We start from the raw sequence: 23,108 nt of genomic DNA, 5'->3' as shown, positions 1-23,108 counted from the left end.
ATTAATTAAAAAAAGTACAAATTCAGTGAGGACATTTAAAAATTTCTAAAACGGAAATTCAAATTTTTATACGGACGTGACATCATAGTACAGGCTTGTCAAATTTGTTGACATACAGTATGATATTAATTACTTACATTTTATATGATATTTCATTAATTATACTATTATACGGCTTTTTATTAGAAAATTTAATAATAACGAGTGTAAATTCTGTGTTGTAATTCATTTTTTTAAGGTGTAAATTATACTTTGAACTGTCACCAATTGGCAGATCACGTACTTATACGTCATCAACAGAGAGCGCCATATAACTGCTTTTAAATATCTCAAAATTATAATGTATTCAATATTTTTTTACACTTAATTACAGCATTTTTAAGCAGTATTCATATTTTTTATAAAAAAAAAATACATGAATATTCTCTATTTCAGATATGCCAAGTTTTAGTTTTTTACGTGTAGAATAAAAATTTTCATATGCGCAGAAAAAACGGGTGAAAAATCAACAATTTTGCACGTTTTTTCACAATTTTTCGCAATTTACTCGAAAACTATGCAATATAAAGAAATAATAGAGCAATCTAAAATTATCCGGCGTAAACTTGTTCTTATTTTTCATATTTTCTGAATAATCTAAATCACTGTACAATTTTTGTACAATGTGCAGCAAAACTGTGTATTTTAGGGAAAAAATATTTCCTATAAAAGTTGTATACGAGTGAATTTCACCTAATTTGATGGGATTAATGATAGATAGATAAAATAGTAAATATCTACTGGCTCCATAAAAAAATAAGACCAATTTTCACCTGCCCCCATTTTCTATATCGCTGTCTACCAATCACTGAAAAATGATATTGTTTGTTTGCATATACATCTAATCATGATTCATTGTTATCATTTTAAATACACCATTGTGTCATAACAACATGTGTTTAATGCTGTTTGTACAGTCTCGCCTTAATACATACATTTAAATGCTATTTTTTGGAATGCTTTAAAATATTTATAATTAATTTTTCCGTACAATCCCAGCAATCGAAACACCCCTGGTTTTATTGAATTCCTATCATCGATATATTAACGATATATCAGACATGAATTCGAAAGTATCTCTGCCGAAAATTTAAGTAAGGTTTTTCTTGCCTTTTTATTTTGAAGACGGTTATATTTTTGTAAAAAAAATTTAATTTTAATTTTGTTTAAAGAAATATAATAAAAAGATCATGAATGAAATTAATTGAAGAACTGAAGTAGGGGCTTTATTAATAATTTTCCAAGCGTAATAAGTTGTTAACTATTCTGAAACATGAATTGTGAGTTTTTCCATTTTAAGTTTTAGATACAGAAAATTATTCTTAACTTTATTTACTAGAATAAAAACACTTTAATTATGTCAAAAACGGTTTAAAAATAATGGATGTTAATAAATTGTTAATAAATATGTCCAAAACACTTGTAACAAGCTGGTTGGTAGCTTTTAATGGCTGTTACAGGCTTAAGAAAGTAGTACCTAATCTCTATTACTTCAGCATATAAGAACAGATTATGCAAATTATTCGATATTTATGATATACAGTTATTTTAAAACAAATAAAAAAAAACTTATAACAAAAAGTAAAACTTCTCCAAAACAAATATGCACTAAAAAGTAAAAAAATAACGAGAATATAATGTAGTTAAAATTAAAGTTATTTTTGGAGTCGGTGTCAGCCAAGAAAACAACTCTGACAGAACAGTTTGCTACATTAACTTGGCTGACACCGACTCCAAAAATAACAATAATTTTAACTACGATATATTCTCGTTATTTTTTTACTTTTAGTGCATATTAATTTGTTTTGGAGAAGTTTTTCTTTTGAAGCAGGTTTTGTTTTTGTTTTCTTTGAAGTTTTTTTTTATTTTGTGATTTTTAGTAAATCTGAAGTACACTAACAAATTTGTAACTAAAAAAAGAATCATCGAAATCGGTTGACGTGATATTGAGTTATTCGCCCTCTTGTCGTGTATACTTAATGCAAATTTAAAACTTTTACGATTTTCTCATGGATGCCGTTGTCAGAACTGGGCCAAATACAAATGGGACTACACAGAAAGTATCTTTCAAATAGATAAAGAATCATCAAAATCGGTTAACCCAGTCGAAAGTTCTGAGGTAACACACATAAAAAAAAAATACAGTCGAATTGATAACCTTCTCCTTTTTTATTTGAAGTCGGTTAATAATGTTGCGAAGCATATAAAGTTGCCACAAAACAATATTGTTTATTTAATGAAATGTTAAAGATATTAAGGTCGATCGGATTATTCTAACTCAAGTAAATTGCATGTGCATCTAAATGCAACAACCTCCATAGAGCCAGTCCTATTACAAACAGGTACTTAAGATAAAGTTTAGGTACCAGGATAAAGAATTAGTATTTAAATTTTAGAACGATAGAATTTATCTCGAATAAATATCATGAATTAAGACAAAATATAGATAAAATCGAATATCAAATGTAAATCATTTTTATACCATGCCCATGTTTGAAATATACATAGTATATTAAGTTTGTAACGCTTAAAAATAATGATGCTAGGAAAAAAATTTTGTCATAGGTGTTCACTAAATCACCTAATTAGTCCATTTCCGGTTGTCCGTCCGTCCGTCTGTGGACACGATAACTGAAAAACGAAAAAAGATATCGAGCTGAAATTTTTACAGCGTACTCAGGACGTAAAAAGTGAGGTAAATGAGCATCATAGGTCAATTGGGTCTTGGGTCCGTGGGACCCATCTTGTAAACCGTTAGAGATAGAACAAAAGTTTAAATGTAAAAAATGTTCCTTATCAAAAATTAAACAACTTTTGTTTAGAACATCACTGTTTACCCGTGAGGGCGCCAATTAGGCGGAAATTTTATAATATGTACTATACTTGATTATCAGTTATGTATGTGTCACATGTTTGTATGTGTAATGTGATAAAGAAATCAACACTGACTATGCATGGTATTTCAACAATTAACTCAGTCAATTGTTTGTTTTCACTTGTCTTATAATAAATTTGAGGCGCTTTAGATCGTTTTTTTTTTTTTTTTTTTTTTATTAAAATTAACACCTTTATGGTGAGTTTTCGTTCTTTCTGATCATGGGGACAACAAAATTTGTGTATTTATTTATAGAGTGATTTTTTCTTTAAAATAGTGTATTTTCGAAGTATTTGACTCTTATTTTTCATTCGATTTCTAATAAAGTGTAATCACAAATATTCTTATTAACTTCTTTTTTGTTCGAACTACCTTAAAATAAAAATTCAAGAAGTGTAACATACACACATGTCTCTTATACAAAACAAAACTATATATATTCATCCATACATAATATTAATTTTTAATGCTATAATATACTTTTCATATACTCGAAGAAAATTCATTTAAAGACATCAACGAAAAATAAAAATTTGTTCTTTCATATCAGACATAAATACAAGCCATCCATGGTGAATATAACGTTTACAGTTCAGACCAACAACTTAATAAGTAATTATTTACATCTCCTATAAAAGTAACTAAAAATTTCGAATTTTACGTTACTCTCATTTTCATTTCTTGAGTTAATGATTAATTAGAGTTGAGGAGTTATTTTCTTAAATTAAGTATTCGACTATGTTTAAAATTTCTCGAACAAGAATGGGAAAGGAAAGAAAATATTTACTTAATTCCATGCTAAGAACTGTGTGAGATTATTTTTAAAAGTAACAGAAACAAGTGAAAACAAACAATTGACTGAGTTAATTGTTGAAATACCATAGAGAGTGTTGATTATTCTATCACATTACACATACATACATGTCACACATACATAACTGATATCCCCATATAATACATACTATACAATTTACGTCAAATTTGCGTCCTCAAGGGTAAACAGTGATGTTTACGAACAAATGTTTCAAGCAAAAGTTGGTTTTTGAAATTCTTTAGAAGTACGGAAAATATGAACGCTTAAAATTCCTAATTAAACAAAAAGGAAGATATAGGTTAGTGACGTCAATGTCTGATATCACCATAGAGATACATATAAAACTTTGTTTAGCTAGAAAGAAATGGGCAATCAATCTTTGAATGCTTATAACTTTTATAATCAATTTTAATTTTACTTTCCAATTTTGTCATGGTATCAAGTCTAGTTTTACATTTTTGTTCGAAATCAGGCAACTACCGCATTACAAACTATTTGGTCGGAGTACAGAGGAAAAACTTGTAAAAAAGTAAAAACCTTCGGGATGAAATAATAAATTCCCTATCAGAAAGATAAAAAAGTAGAAAATGGAATGAATGTATTTCCTTACACTTATGAGTTTTTAAAGTATAACAACACACTTAAAATGTAAATTAGAAAGCTCCAACAGTTCACAGTTTACACGTCTGTATTAGTTTCACCAGTGTTGTGTTGTGTATGTATATAAAAATATAAATACTAGCCAATGAAGTGTATAAAATCTCATTTAATTTTAAAATGTCACGTTCTACACAGCTTTTTCTTATTTCTTTTTTACATTTACATCATTTTCTTTATATATATTTTTCTTGTTTTTCGACACCAAACAATCATATAAGTATTAATCAAAAGAATTTTATCTCAGTCTCTTTATCTAAAGTTTTTATCGTTCATAGGATAAGGCAAAAAAGGACAAAAAAAATTTTAAACGTTTAACATGAATCGCTTGTATTACGACAAAAGATTTCCGTTTCTTTTGTTCGAAAACAAGAAATTACTTAAAGTATGGTTTATGTCTTGAATATTTAAGTATTCTGTAGTGATAAAAATATGTTATAAAAATTTTACACACTAGATTTTTATTTAAGATGGTTCTATATACATTTTTCAATAGCGTGAAATCATTATTTGATTGGCGTGAAACTTATAATTTTTTTAAAGACTCCTCTTAAATAGTAATTGGTGGAAAAAAATATTTATAAAGAAAAGCGGTTTCTAGATAAGAATGCTTAAAGTTACAATTGAATTTCAAGCAATGCGATAATGTTTGATTATATAACTCATTATTCGCAGTATATTTAGATAATTGTTTCTGTTAGCTGTTGATATATTTTATAAATATACCACAAAAAATAAAGATTTAAAAAAATTTATTCGCAGGCAAAATGATATCGTCTTTTATTTAAATAAAGAAAAATGGGTAAGACTGATATATGATATTTACATATCATAAATGAGAAAATATGCTGGTATTATTGAAGAAGAGGGTAAACATTAGAACTTAAGGATGTTGAAGCACTGCACCGAGAAAATACTTGGAAAAAAAATTTCAATAATATTGTCCCATTTTTGATCGCAAGGGTTAAAAACACAGACAACTCTTCTATAGTCGACAAATTCAACCCAACTATAACTCGTAATTACAACAAAAATCCGGCTCTATAAAATTTGCGGTTTTTTTTTCGGGTCTAATTTTTCCGATTTCCGTGAGTAACACCACTGTCTGTTGAGTAAGGAAAGGAAAGAGTTAAGGATTTATTGATTTTTTGATATATTTTCAGCTTCAGTACAAATTGATGCACGTTTATTTTAACAATTTTTTATTTATTTTGGTACTGTAAAACGTTGAAGCGTTGAAATTGTGCGTCTGCGGATCTGAGTTGATTTAATCAAAATGGTAAGATACCGAATTTCCCACAATGCATATCAAAGCTTAAGACTAGACTTGATACCATAACAAAATTTGAAAGTTAAATTAAAATTGATTAAAAAACAATAGTATAAGAGACGGTATAAGGCGAATCTTCACCTATCTGATAACCAGATGAGACATATTTGTTATGAAATTTTATTGATTTTTAAACACTCCTATCATAGTTTTTCTATCAAAAAATGTTCATGGCTATTTTTAATTAAATTAGTTTTAATCATTTTTTTCCATTAACGCATTTTTACAAGCTATCAATACCCTTATTTTTGTAATTAAATGATCTTTCTTCAGATACCAATTTCGATTGGTTGACAGATTGATTTAGTTACTATATTGACTTACCTGTTCGTATACTATGAACAAATCTGCACCGATTTGTTAACGAATCGAAATTGATATCAGAACCAGGGCTGTCTGGAAATAACCGTTCATGAGAAAAATTGAGTAAAACTAATTTAATTAAAAATAGCTATGATCATTTTTCGACAGAAAAACTATGATCGAAATGTTTAAAAATCAATAAAATTTCATAAAAAATTTTTCTCATCTGCTTATGACCTTGTACCGCCTCTTAGACCAAAATAATTTAAAGAATTCAAAGATTGTTGTCCGTCTCTTTCTTGCAAAACGGAGATATGGCGATACATAGAAATGACGTCGCTTCTATGTATCGCTTTTTTTTTCAATTAGGTTGGAAGTTCATATTTGAGCACCAAGAAAGATTTTCAAAAATTAACTTCACATTTATATCCGTGCAGTAAGAATTCTTCCCTTGAATATCATCCCTAATCTAAGAATTACGTGTCATAAAATTGACGTACAATGGGAAGTACGTAATCGGCAACCCATATGACCTTGGCCTTAATGTTTTTCAAGCTATCAGCGCTCGTATATCCTTAAAATAATATGATGATGGTTTAGACTTTAGATAGAGTAAGTAAATGATTATCATCTTTCTAAATAAACACCATTCTACTTACATTAATATAAATAATATATAATGCTTCACTATTCCTAACAGATGACCTTGAACCTTAATTATTATATATATTTAAAACATACGGTACAGTATGTCATTATAGTTGGTACACATTATTAATTTTAAACTTTCACTTTTTGTGTTTTAAATTATGTAAATTTATTTGATTTTTTTTTTTCTATTTTACATTATTAGATATGCAAAACATAGTTGAACTTAGTTTATTTTAACTACCACCTCCTTTATCTATCTCTATATGTTTGTGAAATTATGATGAGAAACAATTTGAATTTTAAAATATGTTTATTAAATTAAATTATTGATAAAAAGTATACGTGGGTTCAGAAAAAAATTATGAACTTAGCTTGAAAAAGATGATATGTGGAGCCTTTATTTTTAACACGAGTTTATTGTCAATGTTATAGCTTGGAATTTATACTTATATACAGTGTGGAACATTTTAATCTATTATGGCTCGTTTTGTAGTTAAGCATTCAAAAAATAACTTAAAAAAAGTTGCAGATGTTTGATGGGGGATATCATGTTCTGACATCAGATTGGACTTCGGGTTGCATTAATAGTTAATTTAAATCCTAAAAGGTGATAGATATAATAACACTTTAAATTAGAAAATTGATCCTTACAAAAACAATCTGTTTTACTTAAAATATTTTTTCGAAAATGGTAAGTTTTCGGAGGCAACTTGAATTAAAAATATGACATCATTGCATTTAATCGACAAAAAATAATCGACAGAATAATTTTGAGATGTTTAAACGTAGTCTTTTGGCGTTCTCTGTTGATGACGTATTAATATGTGATCTGTCAATTGGTGACAGTTCAATGTATAATTGACACTTGTTATTATTAGGTTTCCTAATAAAAAGTCGTAGAAAAATAGAACTCAATGTTATACCATACAAAATATAAGTAATTAATACCATACAGTATGTCAACGAATTTGACAAGCCAATGACGTTATGTCCGTTTAAAATTTGAATTCCCTTTTTAGAAATTTTGAATTTCTTTCACTGAATTTGCACTTTTATTAATTAATTTTAAGTAATTAAACAGATATTAATTACTAAAGTAATGGTTTAGTTGAAATGTCCAGCCAATAAAGTTACGGAAAAAAAAGTATTTGAACCAAATTTAAATTTAATGAATTTTGTCTATTAGATTTTCAGGTTCAAGTCATGGACACAGGCGTGTCCTCTATTGTCCTTGACAACTTTAGTAAAGCCAAGTCCATTTTTCTGTAGTTAGCGTGTTTTTTTTCGATTAAATGTTAATTTTTTTATTAGGATCATCTTTTCAACTTAAATTTTTATTTCATCCTTTATATTTTAGTGTATAAATTGACTATTAAAGCAACCCGAAGAACTAAGTTGAATCGGATGCCAAAATATGATGCCCCCCCCCCCCATTAACTTCTGAAACTTTTGTTTATGTTATTTTTGGATTGGTTAGTTACAAAACCTGTCCTGGGTCCACCCTGTATATTCCAATTAAACAGGAAAAGAGAGTAAGTACCAACTCATCATTTGATTGTATTATTTTGATTCAAATAGAATAATAAAGAACTTTGCTTTAAGATAGACTCAATTATTGTGATCCAATATGTACATTCCTAATTTATTTGTGGACACATACAAATTTGCATATAATTGGATAGTGATTTATGTTTTAATATTGAAATGATGATGACTTAATTTTGTGGGTAAACCCACAATGCAAAAATTTTGACATTTGTGTGCTTGGTAACAAAGAAGAAAGTTTAAAAATGTCAATGAAGTGAATAAAACTCAAAATGCATTTCATAAAATGATAGATACCCTTTCAAAATTAATCAAACGCTAATCTCGTCTGGGATTTTTGCCAGAAGTTTCCTTGAGGAGGAGGAATGTCTTTTGCAACAGAACTTAACATTTAAGGTAGTAAGAGCGCCAAGGCAAGTTAAATTATTTGTACCTTATTTTCACTTTACCCTATTTAAATTTGTTTACTGCAAATATATCGTCAATATTAACAATTTGAAATGTTAAATAAATTTAAGTCTGGTGAAAGTAACATCGACATTTTCGAGTCATCAATTTATCTTAAGAAATAAGATATTTTATTCGAAAATATTGTTAAAATTTTATTAAGCTTGAAATATTGTCTGGAAAATTTATATCTTATAAGAAGAAATGAAATAATATCTTTTATTAGTCAAAGCTTTAGCTAAAATATAAATTAAATGTAATACGAATGTCATATTAGCAATTAAATTTATTAATAAGTCTACAAATATTAATTAAACTTTATATATAATTAAAATACGGGGGGTGCAAAAGTACGTGTACAGTATTACATCACTGTAGGCATAATAATTTCAAAAATAAAGAATTTAGAATATAAAACAGTACATAATATACAAGCTGATAAAATCAAGAGAGTGTCAATTGAACAAAGCACTATGCTTTAAAACTGGTTTTTACTTCTTCCCTGTGCCTACACTAATAATGTATGTTTCTTCAAACTTCCTAAGAAACCTCGAATTCGATTATCATAAAAATCAATTGATTTTTATAAAGATACTTGATTGATACCCGCCTGCTTCACTGGACTTAAAAGTAAAAACCACCGGTTTATAGCCTCCATCCTCTCGTGATATACATAGTTTTTAATTTTGTTAAATGTAAAATAGTTATAATTCAGTGAGTATATCAAAAAAGTTGGCCATGATTTGTGTGACATTTACTATTTTAAGTTTTTAGAGAATTCTTTAATTTATGGTTCAAAATGATGATCATAGATTCATCTATAATCATCATTTTGAACCATAAATTAAAGATTTCTGTAAAAATTTAAAAAATGGTCAAATTAAATTTTATTTTATTATTTTTTTTTAAATATATCTTTATAAATTATTGCTGTACAATTTCATTAAAAATTATTCGCTAGTTTTAGCGTGAAAGCATAACAAACAAACATTCTTACTTTCACATTTATAATATATATTGAAATAGGAGAAAAAAAATCAATTATAATAATGTTCATAAATTGAAAAAACCAAAACATAAATTGAATAAACCAACATTGATAGGACTGTATGTGTATACCTACTTATGCACCCGCTTGTCTATTAAATTTATTACAAACAATTTATTGTATAAAACAATGTTTATATGCGTTTAATTATTTCTGATATGAAATAAAATAATGTATACATTAAAAAATACAATTTTTTATTTATTTATTCACAAATTGTAGTAAAAATTCCCAACGATAAGTTGACATGCAGTTTGTTGAAAAGCTGGGTCAAGGTCTTTATTAATAAAATAATAATCTATATAAAGACCTAGAGAAATAATTTGCATTTTTGAAATAATTTCCCTAGAATTCTGTTTAGATTAATTGTAATAATAAAAAATTTGTTTATTCTTCAATTAGAGCTACCAACAAAATTTTATTAATCATTCATTTCGTGAAATCTGAGATCGTTCGTACAAATTTAAAATTTATCTCTACAATACGAAAATTTTCTAGGTAAAAAATTTGTTATGCTCGCTGTAATGACACCAAATACGAGTTTAATGCCAAAAAGTTGAGCATTTTCGAAACTTAGGAATTTTTTGGATATAATAAATGTTCAGTTCACAAACATGAAGGATATTTATAAGAATGTGCCCTCTCAGAAAAAATTCTATATAGGGTGCTCCACATATTAATACTTCATCGTCAGAGAGCGCCAAAAAGACTGCGTTTAAACATCACAAAATTATTCTCTATTGTAAATATTTTTTTAACAATTAATTACAGCATTTGTAAACAGTATTTATAATTTTTACTTTGTTATAACGGTGTAACCAATGAATTAAAAATATAAAAAAAATACATATATATTCCCAATTGCATTATAATATCCTTAAAAAATATAACAAAATTTAGAATTTGCTTACACTATGCCTTAAATGAGACAACAGCCTTAAACACCCATAGTATTCACTTATACGGAGTACCAGAAAAACTGATAACTTACTCAACCAAGTATCCGAATTTTTAGTATGTTATAGTTAACGATACATATTATTATATAAAAAAAAAAGATTTGGGTATCTTACCGATCAATTAAGAGAGTAACTATTAATTAAAAATACATTAAATAACATAATCATCAACTCTACTACATCATTATCAAGTAATTTATTTTTTTTTCTATTGCTGGCGAGTCACTCTCCTTAATCGCCAACGAAACAAATAAAAATACTCAACTATTTTTTTAAAGGTTCTTAAACCACATCTAGGTACTTGATTTCGCACTTGATTAACACTTAATTTTAGAATATTAAATCTTTCAACTTTCTTTATCTCGATAGTAAATTATATTAAGATAAATGTTTATATGTACTTTTTTTGCTTATTTTTAGCTAGAGAACGTGGATCTAAAATAGCAATGCCATTTTGAAACAGCCTGTATATATTCCTGAAAAAAACTACATGGTAAGTTGTGTAAAAATATTTTTTCTGTTAAAATTTATAAAACCGGAACAACAAAAAACGTAAATTTTTCGAACGATTTAAGTTTCTATTTCACAAAATATTATATATTTTAATGAACGCATATTAAAAGTTAAAATGTACTACGTTAGCGCAACGCATAGCTATAGTGTTAAAATTAATTATGCATATTCGTATAGAGAATTTTGTATGTAAAGTCAACCGTAAACAGAGGAAGTTACAAAATAATTAATCCTTAAAATATAAGGTAATTAACGCAAATTACGTTTATATTATGATCATGTATTAGACAAAGTAAATGCATAAATTTATATTGAATATTTCCATACCGTTTCCCCCGTTCATCCCGTTTTCATTTTGAAAACGGGAGTTTTTGTTTTGGAAAAGTTATTTCGTTATTTAATTAAAATATCAAAACTAAAAATATATTAAATTTACTTAGGTATGTTGCAATTTATCGAGATATATAATTTATATTAATGAAAATAAGAATTAAAAAAACTTTTAACAAAAAGAATACCAACTTCAAAAGAAAAACTTTTCCAAAACAAATTAATATGCACTAAAAAGTAAAAAAATAACGATAATGTAATGTATATAGTTAAAATTATTGTTATTTTTGGAGTCGGTGTCAGCCAAGGAAACAACTCTTGACAGAACGGTTTGCTACATTAGCTTGGCTGACACCGACGCCAAAAATAACAATAATTTTAACTAGATTATATTATCGTAATTTTTTTACTTTTTAGTGCATATTAATTTGTTTTGGAAAAGTTTTTCTTTTGATGTCGGTTTTCTTTCTGTTAAAAGTTTTTTTTATTTTGTGATTTTTATTTAATGTTAAGTACAATAACTAATTTACGACTATAAAAGAACAATCGAAATCGGTTGCCGTGATATTGAGTTATTCGTCCTCTTGTCGTGCATACTTTAAGACTTTTTTGGTTTTCTCATGGATGCCGTTTTCAGAACTGAACCAAAATGAAATGGGACCACACGGAATGCACTAGATTTCCAATAGATAAAGAATCATCAAAATCGGTTCATACAGTCGAATTGTGAACCTCCTCCTTTTTTTGTTTGACGTCGGTTAAAAAATTAGCATCCTGCAACGTTGTGCGATAACAGTTCTTGTGTTTGCAACATAGGTCTATGATTATATATTTTACCCCCCCCCCCCTAAAATTTCAGAGTCGATTAAGACTTAGTCCAAATTCATATATAAAAAAGCAAGTTTTTTTTATCCCAAATTGCCCTGGCACTCGTTCATTCTTAATTTGAGTTACAAATATGATTTTAATTTTGGTAATTTTCCTACAATTGATCTACAAATGATCGCTTTCGAATGATTTATAACAATTATGATTGAATATATTATCTTTTTTATCAAAACAAATAATAATTATACATATATGCGTATGCAAAATTAATTTATGCTGGTATTTAGAAATATGAAAGTAAAATACAATAATTATAAATATAATTACATATTTGATTAGTTTAAGGGTGTACTTTTTTGGAAAATATCGAAATAATAATAGCGCCATACCAAATATGATTTAATTAATATGTTTAAGACCTGGTTTATTGCGATTACATTTTGATATAATAATTAGTTATTGAAAAATATGTTTGCTATTCGTGATTAATATTCAAATTGCATAATTTGTGTGTTATTACGTCTATTAAATTGATTTATGATTAATATATTTTAGAAATTTTTAAGGTGCATGTTTTGCAAATTATTTTTTTGCATTCTTACTTCCTTACATACTACAAAATACAAAATTTTTCCAATATATTTTTAAGATTTTCTAAGAAATCACATTATACTTATGGAATGTATGGGCGCACATTCTCTCTGTGAACACGATAACTTAAATACCCAAAGAGATATCAAGCTGAAATTATGGCGTGCTTGAGATTATAAAGAAGCAATTATTATTTATAATAAAAAATATTATTTCATTTTTTCTTATAAGATACAAATTTTCCAGACAATATTTCAAGCTTAATAAAATTTTAACAATATTTCCGAGCAAAATATTTTATTAAGATTAATTTATCACTCGAAATTGTCGATGTTACTTTCTCCAGATTTGAAATTTATTTAAAATTTCAAATTGTTAATATTGACGATATATTTGCAGTAAACAAATTTAAATAGGCTAAAGTGCTGTAGAAGTGCGGACCAAGGCTTCAAGAGAAAACCAATAAATTAATTTTTATAATCAGTTATTGTTTTAATCGGAACCTGATGTCGATTTCAATGTATATTTCGTTAAAATTTAAAAATGTATGATAATAGAAGACAAGATCTGAAATCAAAATTAAAATCGATTGATAAACATAAAAGATACAAGGATCGATTTTGTAAACCGTCAGAGATAGAACAAAAGCTTAAAAGTAAAAAAGGTTTCTTAAAAAATAAAGTTGTTGAAACATTTTTTAAACATAATTGTTTATCCGTGAGGGCACAAATTAGGACAAAATTTTGGTGTCCATTCACTTCAAAACTATAGAAGATAGGTGTAGAAAAATTTGTACGTAGCTTCAACTAGTGATTTTAAAAAACATTTTCGAAAAACGAAAAAAAATCAAACTTTCCCTATTTATAATAAAAATGACATGCAACACTGTCTATCTATACAATGTATTTCAACAATTTATTCAGTCAATTGCTTGTTTTCACTTGTTTTTATTGAAAACAGAATACTTTTTTTTATTAACCATACATTTAAATTTTATTGAATTCCTAAGAAAAACCATTTCACGATCAAATTGTCTATCTACGATTGAAGTGAATAGCTGTTGATTTTTTTACTTTTTGAAGAGGCAAATACCCCGATTGTCACAATCTAGATATATACTTAACTTTAATTCGAGATGTAAGTCGATTAGAATATATCCCTTCAAATAAGCGGATAAAACCCTCGTAAAATAATCCATTAAAGTATTCATTTCGTATTTATATATAAATATAAATAACTAAATATGAAAATTAGTATTTTCCTCAAAGGAAAGCACCATAAAATTTATGTATTATATACAAAAAATATAATATTTGAAAAAGAAAACATGTAAATAATTTTCATATATTTACTTGCAAAAAAAAAAGGGAAAAAGTATGTAATAAAAAAATTATGAATGAAAAAGTATCTTCCAAGTATTAAGAAATGTTTATTTTTTTATGTATAGGTTTTTTATACCATGTATATGAAATATACCAAGGTATACTAAGTTTAGTACCAAAATTGTAACGCTTAAAAATATTGATGCTAAGAACAAAATTTTGGTATAGGAGTTCAAAAATCACCTAATTAGTCCGGTTGTCTGTCTGTCTGTCGCCTGCCTGTCCGTTTGTCATCATGATTACTCAAAAACGAAATGAGATATCAAGCTGAAATTTTAATTGCGTGCTTAAGCCGTAAAAAGTGAAGTCAAGTTCGTAAATGAGCAACATAGGTTAATTGGCTCTCGAAACCGTTAGAGATAGAACAAAAGTTTAAATGTAAAAAATGATCGTTTTAAAAAAATAAACAACTTTTGTTTGAAATATTATTTCGTAACCATCACTGCTTAACAGTGAGAGAGCAAATTATATAGTATGTATTATATGGGTATATCAGTTATCTATGTGTGACATGTATGTATGTGTAATGTGACAGAGTAATCAACACTGTCTATACGTGGTATTTCAACAATTTACTCAGTCAATTGATTGTTTTCACTTGTTTTTCTTGTGAATTCAATACTATTTAAAAGAAAATGTAGATACTATTTGTATATTCGAAAATTACCATCCTTACCGTAAAAAATACCAAAATGAATTTTTATTAACCGTAGGTTGTTTCTCAATTTTCTTTTCATTATTTATTTTACATATTATTCATGCTTCGATAAAGAATTTGCAAACTATAAACGTCACGAAAGCTAGAACCATTTGAATATTAGATAAATAATGTCTAAGATTTTCGTAAAGCGTTTCATATACCGGGTGGATCATTTCAATATATTGTGGTTAAAAGCTCATTTTGTAGATAATCAATAAAAAAATAACTGAAACAATAGTTGTCGAGCTTGATAGGGGACATCATTTTCTGACATCAAATTGAACCTAGTTCCCCGACACTTCAAATTAGAAAGTTGATTCTCATAAAAACCAACATTTTATATTTAAAACATTTTTTCAAAAAACGTTACCGCTTTCGGAAAAATATATTAGTATTTCATTTAATTGAAACAAAACACGCTAGCTGCAAAAATTGCTTTATCCAAAAGCTGTCCAGGGTTATAGCGGACTTTCACCTGTATCCATGACTTTGGCATGAAATTCTAGTTTCAAGGTCATTGATCTTCAAATGATATTGAAAATTTACCTTAGATTAAAAGTCATAAAAACAAACGAATGCCCTTTATGGTCCTTGATAACATTAGTCAAAAATTTAAAATTTCTTTACAAAGCTAGCGTATTTGATTTCGATTAAATGCAATAATGACATATTTTTTAGTCGTTTTTCCTCCGAAATCTAACGATTTTTTAGGAGGATTAACTTTCTCATTTTTCTTCCATCTCTTACCTTTCTTTAGTATCGAGGTTGACTATTAAAGCAACCCGAAAATCTAGGTTCTATATGATATAATGTCCACCATCAAACTCTGCAACTTTTGTTTTTAGCTATTTTTGATTGGATTACTACAAAAGGACCTATTATCAATAATAAATTAATATGTTTCATTCAGCCAATGTTTTGGATACAGTGCCCTAAAATCCCACTTGAAATATAGCTAAGAACACTCATAGCATTAAATTATCTTTTTCCTTATAGCTCTATTCAAACTGAACCAATTTTGAAGAACAACACCCAATTTTAGTTGTTTTGGATACGAAATCCTAAACTCGCACTTGAAACATAAAATACTCCCCATTTAACTATCATTAAAAAAAGCATAATCTGTGGATTCGTTTAGGAACTACGATTCCAAAAACAAACTGACTGGCAGACACACACACATAGTGGTTAAAAACTGCTAAAAAATAATCCTTTAAATACAGATTCTGTTATGTGGACACGAAAAAAACATAATTCTTCCATGTCACACTCATCAAATGTAATTAGACATCAATTTTTTTCAAGAAATCTCAACCACTATAACTTCATGAAGAATTGAGTTTTTAATTCGTAGTAAAAACGATTAGGCAGCTCACTGGCTAAAGTAGACTCCATAAACAACAAGTATAAAAATGTTGTTTAGGGTTAGGTTAAGTTAGGTTATATTGGCTGTCCACGAAGGACACACTTAGGCTATGGAGCCCGTTGTGATACCATATATGTGTTTTACCACCTTTCTGCTGATAATTTCATTTATCAGCTCCTCAATTTCAGGCTACCCTAAGCATACCGCGGACGGAATTGGTTACGCCTTAACCAACTGAGCTAATAAGGCGTCCTGCCTAATATTTGGTTCATTTAAAATTATAAATCCATATAAAAAGCTTTTCCGATACCAAGTATTGATTATGATTGTCATAAAAATTTATTATCATTCAGTTGTAAATAACTAGGTAATCGGATTACCGTACTACTGGACTACACGTTAATCTATTGTATGATAGAAGTTAGATTACATACGATTTAAATTAAAACCGGAATAATTATCTCTTTTTTATGTTTTTTAAATTTTAAATACCATTTTATTATTAATTAGAAATGTTATCTAATATATGGTGTGTGTGTAATAAAATCGTTTTAATAAGCACTTTTCAATGTTTACACCATGTCCTGTTCATGTCCATGTGGCTATGTCAGTTTAATTATAATTCTATTCGTAACAGATAAGTTGTTCAATTTGAAGTACAAAGTGTAATAAGTAGATACTCAAATCAAAAAATTAATTTACATGAAACAAGTGAAAATAAAAAACAATTGACTGAGTTAATTGTTGAAATACCCAGAAAGTGTTTATTACAGAAATGCCGGTGCTTGAATTTTTTTTTTTTTTTTATAAATTAGAAGATATTAAAAAAAAAACCAACACAATTTGGGAGTCCAAATTGAAGATTTTGGAAAGTATTTTTAAACAAGACCACTAGTTGAAGCTACCCGTAAATTTTCATCTCCCTATCTTTTATAGATTCGAAGAAATTGGACACCAAGGTTTTTTCCTTATTTGCGCCCTCAAGTTGCGCTCAAAAGTTGTTAATTTTTTTAGAAGGAAAATTTTTTATATTGAACCTTTTGTTCTATCTCTAACTGTTAACAAGATGGATTCTAAGGATCCAAGACCTTGATCTATATTGGCCATTTACAATCTCAAACCAATTTTTTATGCCCTGAACACGCTGTAGACTTCAGCTTGATACGTCTTTTCGTTTTCAATCTTTTAGCATCACTATTTCTAAGCATTACAAACTTGGGACTAAAATTAATATAGGTACCTTGATATACATCATTTCATGTATGATAGGTAATAAATATAATTTGCAAATCAAAAATCCCGATTGCGTTAAATTAATTCTGGACAGAATAAAACATGTTCAGTAGTTTACGCAGGGACTTTAACAGTCGAGACCCATTATTGGGTAGATTTGAGCTGGTCTAGATTTTAAGGGTTTCCGACTATGTAAACTACTGAACCTGTTTTTTTCTTTTTTGTATTTATTTAACGCAGTCGGAATGCTTCAACTTATTTTTATATCTTTACTTTTTAGTTACGATATCCCACTTAACATAGTTCTTCGAAGGCGTGGACCAAGTTCAATGATTCTTACGTCGAATTGTCTTTTAAATAGCTATTTAATGATACTTCACTTAACAGTAGTCTGGTAGTCGCCATACTACCTAGGTGGACCCTTTATTTGAATTTGATCAAATTCTCAAGCAAAGTGCCCCAATTTAAAGTCGAAAATTCGAAAACACTTTTCATTTTATATCTACTTAACGAATAGAGAGTTTGAAGTGCTTATGTATAAAAATTATTTTAATTATTTTTTAGAAAAATCTCAAAATCCAAAAGTTAGCCATATTTTCCTGGACAAAAGTTATTCTATTTTGCGTATTCTACAATCATGGAACATCCTGTACACTTGCAAAAATCACTGATGTATGATATAAACATGTATGTACTAATAATTTTAGGAAATTTTATGTTGTTTTGATTAAAAACACAAATATAATTTTTTACACTTATTACATTGTAATTAAAAGTTACACATATCACAAGAGTTACTTTGTCGTTCAGCAGTCCAGTAAGCAGTCAGTACCTTGCTTTTGATTTAGTTTATATGTTTAGATTAATATTATATTAGGGGCGTAACATTATGTAAAATTATATTATACATGCAGTAACGTATGAAGAGATATGTAAATAAAAGTATAGATGTGTAAAATATCATTAGGAATCGGAAAATATTAGCCAAAATGATGTTAATGTAGGTATATATATATACTGATTGTTTAATTTACATCTTTTCATAGTATATCTCCCACGAGTGTAAGGTAGTACGCATGTATACATTAAGCAATGCGTACAGCAAAGAGATGTTATAGGCATGTTTTCTAACAATGTGTTAATTGCAGCTTCAATACGCGTTGAGTTGCATGCGTTGCTTAACGCGTGTACTCTTTCATACGCCTAGGAGATGCTTTTATGCCATCATGTAAATTAAACAAAGTGTATAATCATCTTTTTATACGTTTTTTTCCGAAAAGTTCATATCGATTCTCTGTACGGTTTATAAGAAGTGAGAAAAAAAGTTTTTCTTTTTTATGCACAGTTCTTAATTTTAGTATAATTTAAAAGCTAAAAACTTGAGGCTTGAGGAATATTGTTAAAAGCTCCTTATGTAAATGGTAATACACTTTTAAAAGCGCTTAATAAACAATATTTATTAAGGCTTCTTCATATACCACCATGTAAAAAGGGCTTTTTTTTTTATAATTAATTTATCGTAAACCGTGCAAAGAATAGACTTGAAATTTATAAAGAAGGCGTATTAAATAAATATTATTTGACATACAAAAGTTCATTTTTTTGTTTTCGTTTTATTATCGAAACACCTTAAGTAATTTTTTGATTGGTAAACCACAAAACGATCTATTAGTCATAATATATTAAAATACTCCAATCCACTAACCAAAAATTAGATATGTAAAAATTATATATGAAAATTATGTTTAAAAAAGCTTTTTTAACAAATACTACCATATTTTAATAACGCAAAAACATAAAACGAAAATATAGATTATTACTTTAGCTACAACTTTTATTGAACATTTTTTTTTATTTGTTGCATCGTCTTTTTGAAATTTGTAAATAACTGTTTTAGTTTTTAAACTCTTCAAAAATGTTATAACCTCCCCCCTGACTGTTTATCGTATGGTTAATAAAATCATATAATTATGAAATTATTCAATAGTAATAATCATATTATGCGGAACGTATTTGACCTAATGAACCGTTACACACACGTCGTATTCACATAGCCTTAGAGAACTTGGTATATAATTATCATTACGTTTATAGAGTTAGTTTATTTTATCAAATCTATTTTCTAAAACATATACGATGGTATATAATTTTATATTTAATTTTGTACACTACAGTATATACAGAATGAATATTAAAAACTGAACTTCAAAAAAGAAATCGAGGGGTTCGTTTAAAAGTGATTAAAAAATAATAAAGGAAATTGATTCCCAACATGGTTTATTTTCAGTAATTCTGAAAATATTTTCATTTTCTGATGCCGTCAAAAAGTTCAAAAGTTCGATTTTTTTGATAAAACAGGCAATTTTTATCCGATCTTATTGGAATTTTTTTTGAAACCCACTAATTTTGGGTCATCTTTTCCAGCTGTGATGTCAGTTTTTTGCTAGCTATCACATATGTGCCTTATTCCAGGACCAGACCTCCACATTCTTGAAACCTAATAGAGCTGGATTAATTTGGACCATAAATTTGAAAAGTATGGCCCAAACTTAGTAGGATTCCATACTTGGTTTATCAAATTTGGATAAAATTTGGATGTGATAGAGCAAAATTAAATTTTTTGGATTCTGATGACGTCATAAAGTTCAAAAATTCGATTTTTTTGATAAAACAGGCAATTTTTATCCGATCTTATTGGAATTTTTTTTGAAACCCACTAATTTTGGGTCATTCTTTTCAGCTGTGATGTCAGTTTTTGCTAGCTATCACATATGTGCCTAATTCCAGGACCAGACCGCCACAATCTTGAAACCTAATAGAGCTAGATTAATTTTGACTATAAATTTGGAAAGTTTAGCCCAAATTTAGTAGGATTCCATACTTGGTTTATCAAAATTGGATAAAATTTGGATGTGATAGAGCAAAATTAAATTTTTTGGATTCTGGTGACGTCAAAAAGTTCAAAAGTTCGATTTTTTTGATAAAACAGGCAATTTTTATCCGATCTTATTGGAATTTTTTTTGAAACCCACTAATTTTGGGTCATCTTTTCCAGCTGTTATGTCAGTTTTTTGCTAGCTATCACATATGTGCCTTATTCCAGGACCAGACCTCCACATTCTTGAAACCTAATAGAGCTGGATTAATTTGGACCATAAATTTGAAAAGTATGGCCCAAACTTAGTAGGATTCCATACTTGGTTTATCAAATTTGGATAAAATTTGGATGTGATAGAGCAAAATTAAATTTTTTGGATTCTGATGACGTCATAAAGTTCAAAAATTCGATTTTTTTGATAAAACAGGCAATTTTTATCCGATCTTATTGGAATTTTTTTTGAAACCCACTAATTTTGGGTCATTCTTTTCAGCTGTGATGTCAGTTTTTCGCTAGCTATCACATATGTGCCTAATTCCAGGACCAGACCGCCACAATCTTGAAACCTAATAGAGCTAGATTAATTTTGACTATAAATTTGGAAAGTTTAGCCCAAATTTAGTAGGATTCCATACTTGGTTTATCAAAATTGGATAAAATTTGGATGTGATAGAGCAAAATTAAATTTTTTGGATTCTGGTGACGTCATAAAGTTCAAAAATTCGATTTTTTTGATAACACAGGCAATTTTTATCCGATCTTATTGGAATTTTTTATGAAACCCACTAATTTTGGGTCATTCTTTACAGCCGTGATGTCAGTTTTTTGCAAGCTATCACATATGTGCCTTATTCCAGGACCAGACCTCCACATTCTTGAAACCTAATAGAGCTGGATTAATTTGGACCATAAATTTGAAAAGTATGGCCCAAACTTAGTAGGGTTCCATACTTGGTTTATCAAATTTGGATAAAATTTGGATGTGATAGAGCAAAATTAAATTTTTTGGATTCTGATGACGTCATAAAGTTCAAAAATTCGATTTTTTTGATAACACAGGCAATTTTTATCCGATCTTATTGGAATTTTTGTTGAAACCCACTAATTTTGGGTCATTTTTTTCAGCTGTGATGTCAGTTTTTTGCTAGCTATCACATATGTGCCTAATTCCAGGACCAGACCGCCACAATCTTGAAACCTAATAGAGCTGGATTAATTTGGACCATAAATTTGAAAAGTATGGCCCAAACTTAGTAGGATTCCATACTTGGTTTATCAAATTTGGATAAAATTTGGATGTGATAGAGCAAAATTAAATTTTTTGGATTCTGATGACGTCATAAAGTTCAAAAATTCGATTTTTTTGATAAAACAGGCAATTCTTATCCGATCTTATTGGAATTTTTTTTGAAACCCACTAATTTTGGGTCATTTTTTTCAGCTGTGATGTCAGTTTTTCGCTAGCTATCACATATGTGCCTAATTCCAGGACCAGACCGCCACAATCTTGAAACCTAATAGAGCTAGATTAATTTTGACTATAAATTTGGAAAGTTTATCCCAAATTTAGTAGGATTCCATACTTGGTTTATCAAAATTGGATAAAATTTGGATGTGATAGAGCAAAATTAAATTTTTTGGATTCTGGTGACGTCATAAAGTTCAAAAATTCGATTTTTTTGATAACACAGGCAATTTTTATCCGATCTTATTGGAATTTTTTTTGAAACCCACTAATTTTTGGTCATTCTTTACAGCCGTGATGTCAGTTTTTTGCAAGCTATCACATATGTGCCTTATTCCAGGACCAGACCTCCACATTCTTGAAACCTAATAGAGCTGGATTAATTTGGACCATAAATTTGAAAAGTATGGCCCAAACTTAGTAGGGTTCCATACTTGGTTTATCAAATTTGGATAAAATTTGGATGTGATAGAGCAAAATTAAATTTTTTGGATTCTGATGACGTCATAAAGTTTAAAAATTCGATTTTTTTGATAACACATTCAATTTTTATCCGATCTTATTGGAATTTTTGTTGAAACCCACTAATTTTGGGTCATTTTTTTCAGCTGTGATGTCAGTTTTTTGCTAGCTATCACATATGTGCCTAATTCCAGGACCAGACCGCCACAATCTTGAAACCTAATAGAGCTGGATTAATTTGGACCATAAATTTGAAAAGTATGGCCCAAACTTAGTAGGATTCCATACTTGGTTTATCAAATTTGGATAAAATTTGGATGTGATAGAGCAAAATTAAATTTTTTGGATTCTGATGACGTCATAAAGTTCAAAAATTCGATTTTTTTGATAAAACAGACAATTTTTATCCGATCTTATTGGAATTTTTTTTGAGACCCACTAATTTTGGGTCATTCTTTACAGCCGTGATGTCAGTTTTTTGCTAGCTATCACATATGTGCCTTATTCCAGGACCAGACCTCCACATTCTTGAAACCTAATAGAGCTGGATTAATTTGGACCATAAATTTGGAAAGTTTAGCCCAAATTTAGTAGGATTCCATACTTGGTTTATCAAAATTGGATAAAATTTGGATGTGATAGAGCAAAATTAAATTTTTTGGATTCTGGTGACGTCATAAAGTTCAAAAATT

The 23,108-nt window shown here is 28.2% G+C and overlaps 1 protein-coding gene across 1 annotated transcript in view; it reads left to right on the top strand.

The window, feature by feature from the left end:
• Positions 1-11,080: 11,080 nt before the first annotated feature.
• Positions 11,081-23,108, top strand: part of LOC123294776 (diuretic hormone receptor-like) — a 402,325-nt gene continuing 390,297 nt past the window's right edge. Inside the window, exon 1 of the mRNA XM_044875917.1 lies at positions 11,081-11,161. The gene's annotated coding sequence lies outside the window, so the exon portion shown is untranslated. The remainder of the gene's footprint in view (positions 11,162-23,108) is intronic.

This window comes from Chrysoperla carnea, chromosome 3, assembly GCF_905475395.1.
Source record: "Chrysoperla carnea chromosome 3, inChrCarn1.1, whole genome shotgun sequence".
Classification (NCBI taxonomy): Eukaryota; Metazoa; Arthropoda; class Insecta; order Neuroptera; family Chrysopidae; genus Chrysoperla; species Chrysoperla carnea.
This window is presented reverse-complemented; position numbering and strand designations above follow the sequence as displayed.